Genomic DNA, 21,878 nt, shown 5'->3' with positions numbered 1-21,878 from the left:
AGAAATGTTACCATTTATTTCATGTTCATACTTTACGATATGTACCGTATATACGGTAGTGGTAATTAACAATGATTGTTTCACATAACAATAGCCTACTAATAGGTTAATTCTATGTTCTGTTACTTTATGTATAAATCCATTGTTGTATAAAATATGGTATCTAAATTTAAATAAAATTATCATACCATTGATTGATAGTTTATATACAAATCCATTGTTGTATAAAATAAGATTCAATAAATTCCTCATACTATTGATGCACATTACATTCGCCGACAAACAATTTTTTTATTATTTAAAGTTTTAAAATGGGGATGCGCATTAGATTCGCATAAATACGGTACTTTGAAGTGTTAGTATACCGAAAGTAGAGCTGATATACACATTATACAACCAACGCTAGATTTTGCATCAGCTAAGTCTTTCAGCCGCGAGATAATTGATGAGAGTTATTTTTGTGAAAAAAATTTAAATATATTATTTTTTAATTCATAATTAATTCACTAATACTTCAGTATATTTTTTTATAGCCGCCTTCATATAAGAAATGTTTCATTTCGTTTCACTGCTGATGATAATATTTAGGTTTCATTAAAGCAGGATTTCAACAATTAATTGTTTCCTCTCGTCAACGTGACTTCCTTGTATCGAAACCGAAACTTTTAGCGGGTTCGTGTGAAGTAGTGAAACTGTAATTCTAAGCAATTGAAGTATGTTACGTTTAATTAATATTGTGAGTTATATCAAAGGGAGGTTAATTTCAGCTTTAAAGTGAAAAATCTTTTTGTTTGAATCATTTTATAAGTACTGGCCAGATTTTTGTGTTTAGCGTGTGAAAGCAACTAAAGATCGTAAGTGCTTGAATAGAATTCTGAAAATGATTGTTCATATACATAAAAATTAAGAAGAAAAACTATTTAAATGAATTTCATCATTAAGTTTTCGTATAGATGTAATAAAATATTTTAAGTTTGGTTTCTTTCTTAACTGAAACTTGTAGCTTTATTAAAATCATTTATCATAAAGCAAACAAAAGTGTAAAATGAATTTTATCAATAACAGTGATAAAATATAGTATTGTACAAACTAAAAATTTATTGAGAGTTATATAATTAAGGTGACTGAAAATGGTATTTAGATTATTTAAAATATGATTTAATAGTTTTATTTTTTATATAAAAGTAAACTTTTTAGTATTACCGTCAATTGGTATAGACAAGTTTAGATTAATGTCATGCTAGTACTGAGTACAGTGAAAAAACATCTCTTACATGAAGTGATAACAACAGATGCAGAAAAATTATACTGTATACTTCCATTGCTAGATAAGAGAACTGTCTGCTGTTTATTCTCATAAGCGTGGCATGTTGTAATACAAGAGGATATTAACTATGACATGATGCATTATGTTACTGTGTAGTGACATTTCATATTCACTATAGTATTGACATTCGTGTATTCACTAGATCTTACAGTTTATAATTTCCTTTCTCTAGAAGGAAAAAATCTTCAAGCATAATCATAAACCCTCTAAAGAATTTTTTAATGCAGTTCAGAAAGCAGTTACTGTAATATCTCAGGAAATATTGTGAAGATACATGTGGAATTTTAAGATTAAATATTAGATATATGTAAATCGTAATAAATTGCCTAATACTTGCACTAAAGCTGCAAACTAATAAAATAATAATTTATTTTCTAATAGATTATTTGGCTGATCTTTAGAATATGGTAACTGGTAGTTTGGCGACATTTTGGAGGCGATAAAGGTTACTACCTGGGACTTTGGTAATAATGTGAGCAGTACTCAGTTCCGATTATGCATTATTTTGTGTGAGGGAAATGAGAGATCATGGGATATGTCATGTGATATTAATGGACGAATTACGGTTCTTTAATCGGAAAAGGGGGGAAATCGGGAAAAAATCTGGAAATTTTGTATTTGGCTTTATTCTGTGTTGTGTGAAACAGTGTTCGTTAATTTTTGGATCCCATTGCCCTAACTAAAGTGAATTCGAAATGGGTATTTAGTGAAATTGAAAGGAGTAGTAATAAGTGTTTCTTTAAGGTTGTGCGAGATAGAAGTAAAGATGTTTTATTAAGTTATTTATTTTACCTGGTACCTTGGTGTGAACTATAAGTATGATTTTAAAGATCCTGAAACAGAAATAAGAAAAGTTTATCGGACACGTAATCAAGATTCTGAAGAAGAATAGGTAAGTTAGTGTTTTTAATTATTTGAGGATATTATTTTTATGCATTGTTCTAAATGTAAGGTGGAAGTAAAATAATTTGCATAAACATGCATGGAAATAATTTAAATATTTGACACTAAGTATTTGTAACCATTTGTAATGTTTGCGGTATGAATTAGTTAGTGACGTTTGTAATATAATAGATAATGTTGAGGTAAAAGTTTTTGGATATTTTATTTATTTTATACGGGGAAATGTTCATATTTGGAAAGGGTATATACTTTTTCGCGATCAGGTAATTTCATATATGTTCTTTTTACCGGGTTTAAAGATTTAGAAAATTGTTATGCATTTTCATGAAATTTTTCTAATTTATGAGAAAAAACCAGTGTACATGGATATAGTGAAGAGTGTGTGCAATGCCATTTTTGTGCAATTCTGGAATGTTTTTTTAAGTAAAAATAAGTCAACGTGTACATGGTTTAGTGATATTTTAATTAAATGATAGTTATTTTGTGAATTTTATGTTTGTAGGAATTTGGTATACATTTAAGTTGAAGTAAACGTGCATGGAAATAATTTAAATATTTGACACTAAGTATTTGTAATGCTTGCGGTATGAATTCGTTGGTGACATGTATAATATAATAGATGATTTAGAGGTAAAAGTTTTTGGATATTTTATTTATTTTATATGTGGAAATGTTCATATTTGGAAAGGGTATATACTTTTTCGCGATCAGGTAATTTCATATATGTTCTTTTTACCGGGTTTAAAGATTCAGAAAATTGTCATGTATTTTCGTGAAATTTTTCTAATTTATGAGAAAAAAGCAGTGTACATGGATATAGTGAAGAGTGTGTGCAATGCCATTTTTGTGTAATTCTGGGATGTTTTTTTAAGTAAAAATAAGTCTGCGTGTACATGGTTTATGTGTATGTGTTATTTTGAAAAACGCGTAAGGAGTATGGTATTGTGCACTTTTTCCCAATTTTGCAGTGAATATTTGTCGTGATTAAGCAGTTTTGTTAGATAAAATTTCTAGCATAAGTGTAATTCGGCTAGTAGATTGTTGGAAGAAGTGTTCAGTAGATAAAAAGAAAAGAAACATGTCTTTACTTCATGAAGACAAAATGGCGGCGGGAAAAAAAAAATAGAGGGTTGCTGTAGGAGAGTTGGTTGCCAAATTTTCGCCAAAAAAAACACCAAGTTACCATAATGTAAAGATCAACTGATTATTTAATATATTGTCTTCCTTGAAAAAGTAGTTAGAATTCTATGGAAATGAAGCAACTCGTTAGCATATTTAAAATGGAATCTTGAACATATTTAAGATAGAAACATTTAAAAGCTATAATTAAACTTGAAAATGCAACCAGCAAACTAAGTGATTAACGTCATTGACCGGAAATTGACTTTTCAAGGGGAACAAAGTAACTTCTGATCAAGTAACAATAATTAATAAATGCAAAAGTGTTTCGCCTTTTTCTCAAGTAAGAATTATGACAAAAAGGCTTTTTAATAAGATGAGTTTAAGTTATTCAAATTGCTAATTAAAATTCAGGAAGAAATTGGCTGTACTACCAAGTTTTTAAAAGGAAATATAAGAATGTATGAAAAAAAGAAAAGGTAAAAGAATATTTACGGGTACCTTTTGGCGGTACATGGATACCAAGTTTGTGCAATTCTTTGACTTGTTATTTTGGCTTTGTGTTGCGGCAATTTTAACGCCAAAACTCGCCGCTACTCAAAGACAAAATAACAAGTCAAAGAATTGCACAAACTCGCTATCCATGTACATAGTGACATATTTTCACTTCAAAAAACATCACAGAATTGCACAAACTAAGCATTGCGCACTCCCTTGACTTTGTCCATGTACACATCGATATATTTTCACTTAAAAAGTCAAAGGAGCACCCAGTTCTAGGTAAAAGTATATTTACGGAATATTCTACTACTCAGGTTACCATAAATGAAACAAAAACATGGCAATAAAGGAAACAACAACTTTGCGATAATACAAGGGGTACCCTTCAGTCTACTCTAACCAAAGGAAATTTACATAACATATATTAAAGGCCAAAAGATGAGTTAATTAACTTATGTGTTTGCTAGCTATGAAACAGAAACATGTCCATTACTTTCTTCATGCTCAGAATGGAATTTGGAATTCGAATCAGGATGGAGAATGAAGGGGTAGAGTTAGAGCATAAATGGGCACTTGTTGGATTCTGTTTTTAGAATGTGGTAGATGGAAGTGACCTGTGTAACATTGGAAAATTGAGTGTAAGTCTTCTGGTAAAATTTTCATTTTAAACTGACCAAACAAATAATAATAATTAATTTCTGACTAATTGTCATAGTGGAAAAAGGGGAAAGGTATCAGAAATCTTCATTGCTCAAGAACTGCTTAGCAGACTTGGAAAATTTGAAATAGGCCCATTTTTTTTTTAGTTAAAGCAATAAAAAGTGCCAGAAAAAAAAAGATTTTTATGTTAAATACAATAGTTACAGTAATTACAATATTTACAAATCTTTAACTGATAGTCATCCAAAGTATTCCACGTTTTAAAGGTTTAAGAGTAAATTTTCACATCCCTATTAGCCAAATGATTTACATTGAGTATTCAGAGCCTGAGACAAAGATTAATAAAGTTATTTGGTGCTCAATTATTTTTAAGAATTTTAATTAATAAGTAGTAAAATTTTGTGTTGTAGATCAATTGTGTCTGTACAAATATTTTTAATGGGTTGTATTTGATTTAATATAGTATTATTATCTTTTTTGAAAATGTTGGAAAAGAAATATATTAGCAGTACTATATTAAACAAATATATTTATTTATTTTAATTTAACCATTTAAACAAATATATTCATTATTTTTTTTTTTATATTAAACTTGTGAAGTTCTATGTTTTGTCAAACAGTAGAATTTTTGGTTTAATCCTAGTATCCGGTGCACACGGGATTTGGCTACTTTTGGCGACTTTATGATGAGCAGTAAAAACAGGACATATACGATGAGTACTAAATGGGTCATTCAAAGAATATATATAGTTACGCATAGTATTATACTATGTATATAGTGTATAGTATATACATAGACGTTCTTTGGGTCATTTTTGGTGTTGGCGATAATTTTCAAAATCGCGCCAAGGCTGCACTGTATACTAGGATTTTACAGAATCTTTTTGTAGTTTATTAGGTTAATCTTTAGATTATGGTAACTTAGCGATTTTTGGCGAAAATTTGGCAACCAACCCTGCTACAGCAACCTCCTAGTTTTTTTTTTTTAGGCGACATTTTGTCTTCACGAAGTAAAGACAGGTTTCTTCTTTTTTTATTTACTCAACATTTTTTCCAACAATCTGCTAGCCGAATTACGCTTATGCTAGAAAATTTATGGAACAAAAGTGCTTAATCATGACGAATATTAACTGCAAAATTGGGAGAAAGTGCAGAATCGCAAACTCCTTGCCGTGTTTTTAAGAATTGCACATACACGGTAACCATGTACACATCGACCTATTTTTACCTAAAAAAACATCCCAGAATTGCACAAAAATGGTATTGCGCACACTCTTGACTTTATCCATAAAACTATGCATAACTATATATACTGCTTTTTTCTCATAATATAGAAAAATTTGCCGAAAATGCAGGAAAATTTTGTGAATCTTTAAAGTCCGTAAAAAGGACATATATGAAATTACCTGATCGTGAAAAAGTATATACCCTTTCCAAGAATGAACATTTGCACGTATAAAATAAATAAAATATCCAAAAACTTTTGGTGAATCTTTACATTATGGTAACTTGGCGATTTTTTGGCAAAAATTTGGCGACCAACCCTGCTACAGCAACCTGCTAGTTTTGTTTTGGACGCCATTTTGTTTTCACGAACTAAAGGCATTTTTTTTCTCTTAACATTTTTTCAACAATCTGCTAGCTGAATTACGCTTATACTAGAACTTTTATGGGAACAAAATGCTTAATTACGACGAAGATTAGGTGCGAAATTGAGAGTGCCTGCTTGCCGCGTTTTTAAGAATTGCACATAAATGGTATCCAGGTATCCATGTACACGTCGACCTTTTTTCTCTTAAAAAAACATCCCAAAATTGCACAAAAATGGCATTGCACACACTCTTGACTTTATTTATGTACACATCAACCTATTTTCACTTAAAATGTCAAAGAAAATTGACAAAAATCCAATTCTTCTTACTCTTGTAAAAAGCGCCAAACAAATAAGTGGACGATTCTGCACTTTAGCAGCGAAAATTGTTTCTAAGTGCTTATTAGCTAAAATCATGATCAGAATTTTCCGGAAAATGTCACATTACATGGCTCAATCTCTCATTTCTCTAAGACAAAATAATCTGTGATTCGAACTTTGTACTTCTCAGGTTGTTGCTAAAGTCCTAGCTAGTAACCTTTATCGCCTTACCAAAATGTCGCCAAACTACCTGTTACCATATTCTAAAGATTAGCCAAACTTTTCCCTCTAAATTATCCATTATAAACGTCACCTGCGAATTTATAAGGCAAACATTAAAAATGGTTGCAAATACTTAGTGTCAAATATTTAACTTATTTCCATGCATGTTTACTTCTACTGAAATGTATTCCAAAATGCTACAAATGCATAATTCACAAAATCACTATCATTTAATTAAAATATAATTAAATTAAAAAATAGTAGTTAAAATATAAATAAACACATACATTAAATTAATAAAAATTAGCTTAAAATCCTAATTACTTTAAACTCATTCATTGCTAATAAAATTTTTCCAGTAATAGCATATTAATTTATTTATTCCTTATATTTAGAACAATGCATAAAAATAATATCCTCAAGTGATTAAAAATACTAACTTACCTAATCTTCTTCAGAATCTTGAGTGCATGACGGATAAACATTTTTTATGGATTCAACAAAATCATTGAATGATTTTTTCTGGGAATTTTTCTGCCATACTTCCTCTGCTAAATAAAAAACGAAATTCTGCTTATCATAATGCTTTGGAATAGCACTTTTTATAGCACCCCACGTGCCCTCAATTGTATTCGTATGTGTGCCTGTTTCAGGATCTTTGAAATGATACTTATGGTTAACAGCAAGATGTTGAAAACATTCATCCTCCAAACAGGCATATGACTTCCAGCAATCAGATATTATTATTGTACCATTTAGAATATACTGCTTAATAAAACTTAAGCAATCTTTACTTCTATCTCGTACAACCTTAAAAAACACTTATTACTACCTCTTTCAATCCCACCAAATACCCATTTTCCTTCCACTCTCCGATCTCTCTGATACTTGTGCTTCCCAAACTTACTTTCATCAATTTCAACAATAACATTCATACCACCAAGCATACCTATATCATTCTCGCAAAATTCCACGCACACTTCCTTACAGAAAGAATTCCAATTGGCTGCAGTACTACTGCTAATTTATAAATTGGAAATCCAGTAGTCAACTGGCAGTCTATTCACCCAGTAGTAAGAAATTAATAAAATTTCACTCATACTCAAATGGCTTTCAGCAAACCAGGTACCCTTCCTTACACTCTGTTTCACAAAATGTCCATTTTCACCAGATTTCTTGCACCGCCATTCAAACTTATCTGTAATGTCCTTACTTTCACACAATCTCATTTCATTCCCACATGTTGGACATTCATACTTATCCGCAATTAATCCTACACTCATACACCATTCAAGCAGTTCTCTTGGATTATCACATAAACACAATAAAAATTTCGAATTCACTTTACATAGGGCCATGGGATCCAAATACAGTCAAAAGTCGTTATTCCGGACTCGTCGGGACTTCGCCGATTCCGGATTATCGATTTTTCCGGATTATAGATCATCAGTTTAAATCTCGTAAGATGGCATGCAGAAATTCTAAAATTAAAAATATGAAACCATAATTTATGAAATAAAGAACAGTTATGATCTAAAGGGTATCAAAATTTGCAAAAAGAAAAAGCTTAATATTTATTTGTTTACTTAAATAAACATTTCTTTCAATGTAAGTTGTTTAAGTTTTGCTTCGTTTCATGTGATAATACTTTCTCTTTAATTCTATTAAACAGACATAATTTCTTGTTCAGTTACAAAGTTCCGCTGTTCAAGTCCTATAATTGCTGTGTCAAGAACACCGACTAATTTGTCAATCGAAATTTTTTCTTTTCAATAACCTCTGTCACTTTTCTTCGCTATCGGAAGCGAATTATAATGACGAGGAACTTGTTTTAAATCATATCAAAGACGGAGCATATCGAGATGAAATACTACATTTGGTAAGGAATTATAAGCCAAATAAAATAAAAACATCTGATCTTCAATTATAAGCCAAATAAAATAAAAACATCTGCGCTGAAGATAAGGATAGTGTTGACAGATCAACTTCCAATTCATTACTTGCCCGCCGGCGCGTTCCCCCCGCCGAGCAGCGTGAAATTGATAAACATATTTCGAATTTCAAAACATACTTTCGCTTTAGATCCTTTACATATTAACAAATATATATCGGAAATTCTATTTGATATAATCGAAAGTTTAAGCTTACTTTTATAAAATTGCTCTTACAGTCTGCAAAAAATAATAAGCCGGATCCAATTCGAAAATTAAGGAACAACGCAATCATCAACATTAACTGAAATAGATAATTGGATAATTTTAGCTTATACGTCCATTATACATAAAACGCGCACGCGAAAACGTATTCTGCACTTGCGCACACTCATATGTGCAGTCGTAAAAGGTCTTACGCGCACGCTTAAACGCCTATGCGCATGTGTCAATGCGGCGCATGCGCAGAAAGTTTTTAGTTTTGAGGTCCGGATTATAGATCATTCCAAATTATGGGTGTCCGAATTAACGACTTTTGACTGTATTAAGCAACACTATTTCACACAACATAGAATGAAGCTAAATACAAAATGCTATAAAGTACTGCAGATATTTTTGCAAATTTCCCCCCTTTTCCGATTAAAGAACTGTGATTCGTCCATAAATGTCACATGACATATCTCAAGATCTCTCATTTCTCTCAGACAAAATAATCCATAATTGGAACTGGGTACTTCTCACATTATTGCCAAAGTCCTAGGTAGTAACCTTTATCGCCTACCAAAATGTCACCAAACTGCCTGTTACCATATTACAAAGATTAGCCATTTATTATTTGAAGATATAGATAGTCAACTACATTTTGTGAAGTATTTGTTTTATTAAGAGTAAGGCACTCTGGATAAATTTGTGAAATTTTCAATCTTGTTAAAATTATTAAAGGTAATAAGATTATTTATATATCTGTAAGTATGGATGTAAATTAAATCGTTGGTAAAATCCTAGTATTATGGTACAGTCTTGGTGCGATTTTAAAAATTATCGCCAACACCAAAATGACCCGTTTAACTACTCATGGTATATGTCCTGTTTACTGCTCATCATAAAGTCGCCAAAAGTAGCCAAATCCCTTGTGCACCGGATACTAGGAATAAACCAAATCGTTTTGCTGTAAATGTTTTTGGAAGGTAAATTCTTTGATAAATAAAAATAGATTACAAATGCTTGTAGATGTATGAGCCCCCATGTGGATACCTCTTAATCACTTAAAAAGTTGATTTTGAAATTTAATGTAGTTATTAAAAATAGTGCAATTAAGGAAGGTTTTCCATCTGTTAAAGTTTAGAACTGTCGTCATGCGAGGAAAGATTTTAGGTAGATCAAACAGCCTTGTATAGATGGGAAAAGTGCAAAATCACCCACTGCTTGGCATGTTTTTAAAAATTGCACATTGACCTATTATCACTTAAAAAAAATCAAAGAATTGCACAATCTTGACATTGCGCAGTCCCTTGACTTTGTCCATGTACACATTAATCTATTTTCACTTAAAAATCAAAAGAAATTGGCAAAAATCCAGTTCTTCTTACTCTTGTAAAAAGTGCCAAATAAGTGGGCGATTCTGCACTTCACCCATATAGATTTCTTCTAATGGAAGCGAAGTATATAAGTTTGATATATATGTGAAGGGAAACATTTGGGGAGCATCATATAAAAAAAGTACACTAAAATTCATTATGTGAATACAAGTGTACAGTGTATACGAATACATAATCATTTAAATAAATATAGTATAATGTCCCAAAGTTATGCAGTAGGTGAAATCTTATAAACCAGGTGAAATCTTATAATACTTGATCTATACTATGAAAAAAAATTTTTTTTCCATATTTTTTCCATAGATCAAGTAAACCCTCATAGGTACATTTTGGAGAGGTTAACAGGTTAAGAGATAAAACACATAGAAACTAGTGCAAACATTGTCTTGCGGGTTGAGACAAAATTCTAATTGGTAGAAAAGATGCTTAAAGAGGAGGAAATTGGTATAAATTAGCCAAAACGTTTGGGAAGGCTTCAAATTAAAAAGACGCATAAATATCTTGTTGAGTGTTGTTGTTACATACAAAATATAAATATTTTGTAGCTTTTAATGTGTAATTATCCTAATATCGTTTAAGAATCAATGCCATAAATTACATGTACAGTCAAAAGTCGTTAATTCGGACACCCATAATCCGGAACGATCTATAATCCGGACCTCAAAGCTACAAACTTTCTGCGCATGCGTCGCGTTCACGCATGCGCACAGGCGTTTACGAGAGCGCGTAAGACCCTTACGGCTGCGAATATGTTTGTGCGCATGCGCGTTTAAATTGTAACGGAGTTATACGCTAAGCTAAAGTTATCTAATTCAGTTAATGTTGCCGATTGCGTTGTTCCTTAATCTTCGAATTGGATCCGGCTTATTATTTTTTGCAGACTGTTAGAGCAATTTTATAAAAGTAAGCTTGAACTTTCGATTATGTCAAATAGAATTTCCGATATATATTTACTACAAAGCGAAAGTATGTTTTGAAATCCGAAATCTGTTTATCAATTTCACGCTGCTCTGCGGCAGAGGGGGGGGGGCAGAAACGTCATTATTAGATTATGATAGATTAGAAAGATTATGTCAAATAGAATTTCCGATATATATTTACTAATATGTAATTTGTATCTACAAAGCGAAAGTATGTTTTGAGATCCGAAATCTGTTTATCAATTTCACGCGGCGGATTGGAAGTTCATCTGTCAGGACTATCCTTATCTTCAGGGCAGATGTTTTTATTTTATTTGGTTTATAATTCCATACTAAGTGTAGTATTTCATTCTGTCTTTGATATGATTTAAATCAAGTTCCTCGTCATTATAATTCGCTTCCGATAGTGAAGAAAGTGACCCAGAGGTTATTGAAAACGAAAACATTTCGATTGACAAATTAGTGGGTATTCTCAACACAGCAATTATAGGACTTGAACAGCGGAACTTTGTAACTAAACAAGAAATTATGTCTGTTTAATAGAATTAAAGAGAAAGTATTATCACATGAAACGAAGCAACTTACATTGAAGGAAATGTTTAATAAAGTAAACAAATAAATATTAAGCTTTTTCTTTTTGTAAATTTTGATACCCTTTAGATCATAATTGTTCTTTATTTCATAAATTACGGTTTCATATTTTTAATTTTGTAATTTCTGCATGCCATCTTACCAGATTTAAACTGATGATCTATAATCCGGAAAAATCGATAATCCGGAATCGCCAAAGTCCCGACGAGTCCGGATTAACGACTTTTGACTGTATTTTAAACGTGAAATTTTATTAGATTGTGATTTAATAGGGCTTTTTTAACAATATTGTTAAAAAATAAATAAAATTTAATAGTGGGCATATAAATTCATAATGACTAAGGTTATCTAATACAGTCAAAAGTCATTAATTCGGACACCCATCGGAATGATCTATAATCCGGACCTCAAAGCTACAAACTTTGACACATGTGTGTAAGACCTTTACAGCTGTGAATATGCTTGTGCGCGTTCGCAAAATACGTTTACGAGTGCGCGTTTAATGTACAGTGGACCGTATAAGCTAAGCTAAAATCTATAATCCGGACCTCAAAGCTACAAACTTTGACGCATGCACGTAAGACCTTTACAGCTGCGAATATGCTTGTTTGCGTGCTCAAAATACGTTTATGGGTGCGTGTTTAATGTACAACGGACGGTATAAGCTAAGCTAAAATTATCTAATTATCTATTTCAGTTAATGTTGCAGATTGCGTTGTTCCTTAATCTTCGAATTGGATCCGGCTTATTATTTTTTGCAGACTGTTAGAGCAATTTTATAAAAGTAAGCTTGAACTTTCGATTATATCAAATAGAATTTCTGATATATATTTATTAATATGTAAAGGATCTACAAAGCGAAAGTATGTTTTGAAGTACATTAAACAAAAAGTGGAATTGCTGCAAAAAAATGGATAAAGGCATATCCTTTGTTTATCTAAACTTTAACGTTTGTTTATCTTTAAGGCGGCAGCGGTGGGCAATGATTTGGAAGTTGATCTGTCAGCACTATCCTTATCTTCAGGGCAGATGTTTTTATTTTATTTGGCTTATAATTCCTTACTAAGTGTAGTATTTCATCTCGATGTACTCCGTCTTTGATATGATTTAAATCAAATTTCTCGTCATTATAATTCGCTTCCGATAGCAAAGAAAGTGACAGAGGTTTGAAAACGAAAAAATTTCACTTTGTAACTGAACAAGAAATTATGTCTGTTTATAGAATTAAAGAGAATGTATTATCACATAAAAAACGAAGCAACTAAAACAACTTACATTGAAAGAAATGTTTAATAAAGTAAACAAATAAATATTAAGCTTTTTTTTTTTTTTGTAAATTTTGATACCCTTTAGATCATAATTGTTCTTTATTTCATAAATTACGGTTTCATATTTTTAATTTTATAATTTCTGCATGCCATCTTACCAGATTTAAACTGATGATCTATAATCTGGAATCGCCGATGTCCCGCCGAGTCCGGATTAACGACTTTTGACTGTACCTAATTTAATTTCTTATAACTAACTGGTTACCTTTAAAAATTATCTGCATTTTAAAGCGAGTGTTTGCTTTTCATTAACCTTTATCGTGGTCACAAGATAAAACACAAAAATGTAAAAATTCATGTAAAACCTATTCTTCACATCTAGGGAGACTTAAAATAATGCAAAACAACTTGTCAGCTTCAGTGCTTTAGTGGATTATTAGGACCTTAAACTATATTAACTGAGTTACAACCCCTGGAACTATACAAGAAGCTACAACACTAACTTGCATCAGACAGAGCACTGCTAACTTTCAAAACTTGCGAACCGTGCTTAGCTCGGGCCTTTCAAGTTTTTTCTGATCAGCAGGTCTCTCTCTAAGCAAGCAGAAGCGGCGACAAAGGCCAGCCTTTTGTTTTGAATCATGCTGATTGCGACTTTACTTCTCACTTTAACCTAAATGACATAAAATCTACTTACTATTTACTAAACCCCTAGACTGAGCAAGTATGTGACAAAGTGAGACATTAAAAAAAGTCAACATAAAACTAACTGTTACTAAAACCTAAATAAAATGTCACTTATCTTCTTTCAAATATGTCCAATTATTATGAGTGTAAAATGTTGAATGCTACTTGATAATTTTCATGAAGTGTATTTTATTCTCAAACTTATTAATAATTATGTTTAATAATAATGCATCCTACTTATGGATCTATTTTATTTTTAGGATGGTATTACAAAAGTGAAGTTCAGCATAGATAATATTTTTAATTGAATTTATTCAGTTTCCATTTGCTTATAGGTCCTTAATTTTGTCATTAATGGTCCTTAAAAGTACTTAATTTTTGTGTGCAGAAATGTGTCTGAACCCTGCTGTAGTGTTGCTTAATATTATACTTCTTGCAAACACTAATCGTAAAATTACATATTGAATGTGTAATTCTATTATAGTTCAACCGCCTCATCCGCGACCATGAGCGCAAACACGCATGCGCCATTCAGACTGAATTATTCTCAAAATAGGGTGGAAGGATGTGGACATTCTTTGCCTCCAGCATAGCTCTTTCTGGAGAAGAGAAGACCTTTCACGTCGCAGCAAGTAATACGGCCCCTTTTGGACGAGTCTATGTGTTTTTGCAGAATGCCAACCAGGGTTGTGCTTCAGACTGTCAAACTATATCTTGCTCCACAAAAAAGTATTTCAGAGTCCAAGCCTCTGAAAATTTCCTATTATCATCTGCTAACTTTCTTTTTGTTTTCGATCCTCTCATCATGGCAAGTAACTATTAAAACCGTGTGGAACAGAAATGACAAAAATTCTACATTGGTTCTTCTTTCAAAATAATAATTAAACAAGTGAAATATTCAAAACAAGAAACTTTTTAATGGTCTCGAAAAGAAAGCTAAACACACAAGTGATAAAAGCCAAAAGTGTGTATTCGTGACTGCGAAAAGTGTAAGAATGCAAAGCAAATGAATGCAGCACTTCTGCTCTGAGCAAATATTTTTCTCTTTCTGCTTACAATAGCATGCGTGCAAACACACTCATGCTACATCATACCACAGACCCATCCTCAATCTATGCATGTACTGGCTAGGAGCAGTTTATGCACTCAGGCCATGTAACTTGCTTGGTTGATGCTGGGAACTTGGCTCAGTTCCAAATCTCACTTCGAGAGAAGTAGAATGAGTATCAAAGAGAGAAGTGGTGACATTTTTTTTTCTGGTCACAGCCTCTTATGGAGACAACGGATATGCCAAGACACAACAAAATTTTGAAGAAGTCTTAGCAGACCACATGTTGACTGCTCGCAGGCCTCATTTGGTCCAGGAGCCACAGGTTGTACATCCCTATTTTAGAACTTGCCATTTGTCAGTATAAGATTTTGACTCATCTGGTGAAGTGTAGCGTTAAGAATGGAGACAAATAAATAAGAGAGATTCATCTAGATTAATATGTATTGAAATACAAAATCATTATAGGCACAGTAAATGTTACATGGTAAGCATGGTAAAGTAAACAAGTGACAACAACTGAAAACGTTACCAAAAAAATAAGAAATAAAAATTGTGTTGCCACACATGTTGCAGAATACAAATGGGAATTATAATCATAAATTAAAAGTTATTAGCAACATCATCAAGCGTCTTTATTAAATAGATCTCCTTTGCAAGACAGTATCAGGCACAGAGGTGGAGGAGTTCTCGTATATGCTAAAAACAGTTTAAACTCTGTTAACACTAAAGGCTTTGAGGAAGTCATGGTCATAGTCACTATTCCCAACTGGGAAAATATCACAGTATGCGCCCTGTGCAACCTCCCAGACTTGCATTTACACGACTAACATCTTAAGCAATCCATATCCCACCATATTAGGAGGCGATTTAAATGCTAAACACACCAGATGGAACTGCAGAAAAATGAACAAAAATGACAACATTTTGCAGAACTTTCTTTTTAATTATCCCTATTACATCTATCCTCCAGAAGATTTCGCTTTCAAGCCCACAAACATCCAGCAGTATCCAGATATCCTTGACATTTTTCTCACTTCATCTAAATTTCATATTGATCTGGAAGTCATCAATGATCTGTCCTCAAATCATGTTCCAGTTATTGCGTATTTTGGAATTTTTAAAACTGATAAAGAGTACTCTTACAAAATTACTGCCTGGACCAAACTTCGTGAAATTTTAGAAAAACATACCCTCTCAATAGCTGTCTTAAAAACACACATGAAATTGACTCGGCGAGAAAGCCATTGATTCTTCCACTAGAGAATGCATGACTAATAAGCAGCACCTGAAATTTCTGCCTGACATTAAAAATTTGATTCCTCCTGAGTGCAGTCAATACAGGAAACTATACATCTACTCATGTGACCCGCCTATTAAATCGATTGTCGGTGACATGAATGGGAGAATCAAATACCTCATTGATGAGCACAGAATTAACATCTGGAATGATAACATTGACCATCTCAATACTCAGGATGGAGCTTTTTTAAAATATATACGTAATCAAAAATCTAACAAAACAAATAACTTGTCCATCCGGACCAGCAGCGGATTCATTTATACTGATGAAGATAAGGCCAACGCATTTGAAGAGAAGTTTATGCCTAACAAAACCCCTGCTGATACCAGTTTCACTAATTTTGTTAACTTCTTAGTAGATAGATGGTTGCAACAGCCAACAGTGAACAACATTCCTAACCTCACAAACCCCAGTTAGATTAATAGCATCATTTCTAAACTGCATAACAGAAAAGTACGAGGACATGTCAACATTTCTAACAAAATGCTCAAAAAATCTACCCAAGAAGCAAATTTCCAAGCTGTGCAGAATTCTGAATGCTTTTTTATTCCTGAATTATTTTCCAACAGCTTGAAAGTAACCCAGTGTTATTTTAATTTTCAGGCTGGAGAAGAATCATACATAAGTAGAAAATTTTACAGGCCGACAAGTTTACTCCTGATACTCGGAAAAATTCTCGAACATACTCTTTACACCCAGTTAAACCAAATACTGAGTTCACTGCCTAATCAGTAGCTCAGATTCGGCAAAGGCCTTTCCACCACCATGGCAACTAGTGCCAATTGCCGATTTCATTAGTTCAGCTATACACATACACGAAACCACTGCTTTCCATATGCTGGACATGGCCAAAGCTTTTGACCGCATCAAGCGTAACGGACTTATTTTTAAACTCCCCACTCTCTATGTCACCCGAGAGCTGGTACAATACAAAGTCCGTAATCCGGACTTGTCGGGACTTCGGCGATTCCGGATTAGGGATCATCAATTTAAATCTGGTAAGATGGCATGCAGAAATTATACAATTAAAAATATGAAACTGTAATTTATGAAATAAAGAGTAATTATGATTTAAAGGGTATCAAAATGTACAAAAAAAAAGCTTAATATTTATTTGTTTACTTTATTAAACATTTCTATCAATGCAAGTTGTTTAAGTTGCTTTGTTTTTTGTGCTAATACTTTCTCTTACTTTCTCTTTAATTCTATAAACATACATAATTTCTTGTCCAGTTACAAAGTTCCACTGTTCAAGTCCTGTAACTGCAGTGTCGAGAATACAGGTAATTTGTCGATCGAAATTTTTTCGCTTTCAATAACCTCTAACTTGTCAATCGAAATTTTTTCACTTTCAATAACCTCTCTGTCACTCTCTTCACTATCGGAAGCGTGAGGGTAAATACTTTACGCACAAGCGTAGCTGACGCGAGCATTAAATGTGCATGTGTAAGTTTGTGGCTTTGAGGTCCGGATAATGGACGTCCAAATTATATATCATTCCAGATAATGGACGTCCGGATTACAGTTTTTATGCTGTATTAATTATCCAGTCATTTAGTAGTAATAGAACCTTCACTATTAGACAGGGCCTACATTATTCCACACCCAGAAACGTAGCTGCTTGTCGCCTACAAGGTTCTGTTTTAGGCTTTTGTTTTACTAACTATTCCATGAACTTTCCGATGTTTAATAATAACAGTAATTGCCAACATGGCATGTTTTGATACAGCCATTCTCTCTTCCTGACTCAACCCTAGCCATGCTATTATGTGCATCTAGGGCAGGATGCATGAGATTGAACATTGGTGTCAAAAATGGAGGACTAGCATTAATGTATCTAAATCTATGATTTCACTCATTGGCTGGCATTGAAAGAGAACTGTGAATGTAGTGACTTTAGGCACCTGTATTTAACATAAAGGTGTCTAAAGTCACTAAGGCTACCTACTTAAGTGTAAAATTCAACTCCACCCTCACCTGGAATCCTCATGTTGCTACAGCCATTGGCAAAGCAACTGGTGTCAGTTTGGAAAGAGGGTCAGTTTGAATGCCTAGCAAGCACCAGGTCCAGAAAATTGAATAACATCCTTATTTAATCATCAATGCTAGAAAAAGGCATATCTACACCTCCATTCTTGCCCAATACAGTACAAAGTCTTTAATCCGGATTCGTTGGGACTTCGGCGATTCCGGATTATAGATCATCAATTTAAATCTGGTAAGATAGCATGCAGAAATTATAAAATTAAAAATATGAAACCATAATTTATGAAATAAAGAGCAATTATGATCTAAAGGGTATCAAAATTCATACACACACACACACACAAAAGAGCTTAACATTTATTTGTTTGCTTTATTAAACATTTCTTTCAATGTAAGTTGTTTAAGTTGCTTCATTTTATGTGCTAATATTTTCACTTTAATTCTATAAACAGACATAATTTCTTGTTCAGTTACAAAGTTCCGCTGTTCAAGTCCTGTAATTGCTGTGCCGAGAATACCGACTAACTTGTCAATCAAAATTTTTCGTTTTCACTAACCTATCTGTCACTTTCTTTATGCTTTTATCCATTTTTTTGCTGCAATGCTACTTTTTGTTTGATGGACATTGAAACATGCTTTCGCTTTGTAGATCCTTTGGCAGCTCCAAAATCGGAAACTCTTTTTGACATAATCGAAAGTTCAAGCATACTTTTTATAAAATTAATTGCTCTAACAGTCTGCAAAAAATAATAAGCCGGATCCATTTAGAAGATTAAGGAACAACGCAATATGCAACATTAACTGAAATAAATAATTAGATCATTTTAGCCTAGCTTATACTGTCCGTTATACATTAGACGCGCATGCGTAAACGTATTATGCACATGCGTAAAGGTATTATGCACATGTGCATAATACGTTTACGCATGCATGTCTAATGTATAACGGACAGTATAAGCTAGGCTAAAATTATTTAATTATCTATTTCAGTTTCAAAGTTTGTAGCTTTGAGGTCCGGATTATAGATCATTTCGGATTGTGGACATCCGGATTGAAGACTCTGTACTGTGTTAACTTGTGCATCCCAGGCCTGGTGCATGGCTTCAAAATCTCAGACTATTTAAAGCTTCAAACTTTTCAAAATAATTTTTTTAGAAAAGTAACGAGCTCTGTGGTTCATATGCAGTGCAGACCTTCATAAAGATCTTTAATTTCAAAAACATCAAAACTTACATTGGAAGGATAAATAAAGACTTCTATACCAATGCCATTATTAACGATATAATTACCTGAATAATTTCAGATATGAACTCCTAGAAGTGGACATTAATCTCCGACCCTATGCTACACACCTTTTTAGTAACGATACTGAACATATTTTTGTCTAAATTTTCACATTTACATTTCCTATCATCCCTTCCTTAACCCATGCTCCTTTTCCTAGCTGCATTCACAGAGGTTAGCACTTGAGAGGGTGGCTACCACATGAACTACCACCAGCCACTCATTTAACTGCTCCTTGATGCCCAACACTGTACTTCTTTTTATATCAGTAGTGCTTCTCTTGCACTATCTTTCACAAGCCAGGGCTTGCCAAATGATTTTTTCTTTTGCATTTCACCCATAAGCGGTACTATTTGTGGTTTTACATGTGTTGTTTCCTCTAACCAGGGTATTTGAAGTGCTGGTAAGAGTGCGATAATATTTACGCTGACACCAGCATACCAGCAAGTATTAAATAGAAGATTTCTAAAATGCTGTCTAGTATTTCTCATTGGTTCAAATTTGTTATCTTCAAATTTGAGCAATTTTAACATTTTAATATTCTGATCTACTGATAAATCAGATTCACATTTGTGATATTCATTGTATGCATTTGTAAATAATCTTCTGTGTTGCTTGGGCCAAGCCTTTAAGTTTTCCATTTTATGGTAACACAGTTAAAAGAGAATAAAAATTAAATTCTTACAATAATCCTGTCATGGGATGCCAATTGTCGAGCAAAGTTACATTTTTATTTACTAGGGCTAAGAACTTCAAGTATTCACAGTATAACTATTGTAGTACTCAAATTACACTCATGTCCATAAGTTAAGGATAATTCGGAGTCACGCGGAAATCGAACTCTAAAATAAATATATCACCTATAAAATCACTACACACATCTTCAAGAATCATATGCAAATTTCAGGAAGTAACCAGATGACACCGATGGTGCGTCACAATGACGAGAGTGTAAGAGAGTGATATATAAGGAATACAGGCAAAGAAGTAAAATTGTTTGCAGGCGCTTTATAAGCATTTAAGTGCAATAACCGAATAATCATGACACAAAGGATGTGTTTGGATGATTTTTTACGTGGCAGAATTATCGGCCGTCTGGAATGTGTGCGTACCCAACTGAAAGTATCAGACGAACTTAAAATTGCCCAGAGTGTCATCTCCAGGCTTTGGCAATGATTCTAAGTTGATGGTAATGTGAGTAGACGTTACAGCACAGGTCGTCCCAGAGTTACAACAGCGAATGAGGACCGGTATTTGGCAGTTACTGTCAAAAGAAACAGGCGGAGTACAGCCTCAGACCTGTCTCGGTAACTCTCTTCAGCCACTGGTATGACAATTTCTTGGCAATTTCAAGCCGAGACCGTGTACAGACGCTTCGGGCAGATTGGTCTATATGCTTGTAGACCTGTCAGATGCATTAAACTTACTGCAACTCACTGTCGCCTGCGGTTAGCCTGGAGTAGAGAGCATGCATTGTGGACACCGCAACAGTGGGCTTGTGTGATGTTTTCCGACAAGTCCAGGTTTAACTTGCAGTCTGATTCTCGCCGGACTTTCATATGGAGAGCTCCAGGTACCCGTTACCACCAAGAAAACATCATTGAACGACACCGTTACAGTGGTGCAGGAGTGCTCGTTTGGGGTGGAATTATTCTGGGTTCCAGAACTGACCTGCATGTTCAAATTGGAACCATGTCAAGCCAAATCTATCGGGACGTCATTCTGGAATAACATGTACATTTGTTTCGGGACGCTATGGGCGCACAATTTGTGTTTATGGATGACAACGCCCGTCCTCACCGTGCAAACATTGTAAGCGAATGTCTTCAATCAGAGGATATCACCCGTATGCACTGGCCAGCATTCTCACCGAACTTGAATCCAGTAGAGCACGTGTGGGACATGCTTGGCCGATGAGTTGCAGCCCGTCAACCTCCTCTTACATGTCTACCAGAACTTCGGAGAGCATTGCTTTTTGAGTGGTGTAATGTCCCCCAAGATCAGATCAATAGTTTGATACTCAGCATGCCTAGGCGTTGTACGGACAGTATTGCATCGTCTAGGAGACATACAGTGTATTAACAATCATACCAACCATGTAATATTGTTTTTTGTTAATAGGTTTTTTTTTGTAATTGGCTCCAGGGAAAAAAAATCGCTAATTTTTTTAATAATATCAAATATATAGCATCTTTTTTTGTTCTTTACCTTTTGTTTAATAAATAAGCTTTACAAATAGGTCAAATTTGTTTTGCTTCTAACTCTTCCTTTGCATTATCCTTAATTTATGGACATGAGTGTATTATATTCCCCATTCACAAAGCACTAAACAAGAAAAAGCATTACTGAAGTAGACAACCACCTATTTATTTCCACCTAATTACCTCATATTTTATAGATAGCCATCCCACAATCCTTCTTTCACATACATAGAAATAAATAGAAAGTACTTCAAAGTACTTGGAGAATTCATTAGTCTTTATCTGAAACATATGCCAAGACAGCGTCAAAATGTGACTCCAGTGAATAGTTAACCAATTCAGCAGTGTTTCTTCAGCATTTTATTGCATGTCTTTTCTCAGCTATTTCCTCAAACCCAAATTTTTTTTCTTGAGCAG

The 21,878-nt window shown here is 33.4% G+C and overlaps 1 protein-coding gene across 2 annotated transcripts in view; it reads left to right on the top strand.

The window, feature by feature from the left end:
• The first annotated feature begins 640 nt into the window (after positions 1–640).
• Positions 641–21,878, top strand: part of LOC118184704 (uncharacterized) — a 72,848-nt gene continuing 51,610 nt past the window's right edge. For both annotated transcript variants that reach the window (XM_085811929.1, XM_085811930.1), the window contains exon 1: positions 641–854. The gene's annotated coding sequence lies outside the window, so the exon portion shown is untranslated. The remainder of the gene's footprint in view (positions 855–21,878) is intronic.

The sequence above is a fragment of the Stegodyphus dumicola genome, chromosome 2, assembly GCF_044657685.1.
Source record: "Stegodyphus dumicola isolate Sdum_Otavi_A_Nest chromosome 2, ASM4465768v1".
In the NCBI taxonomy this organism is placed as follows: Eukaryota; Metazoa; Arthropoda; class Arachnida; order Araneae; family Eresidae; genus Stegodyphus; species Stegodyphus dumicola.
Note: the sequence above shows the minus strand (reverse complement) of the source record. Positions and strands in the feature narration are given on the sequence as shown.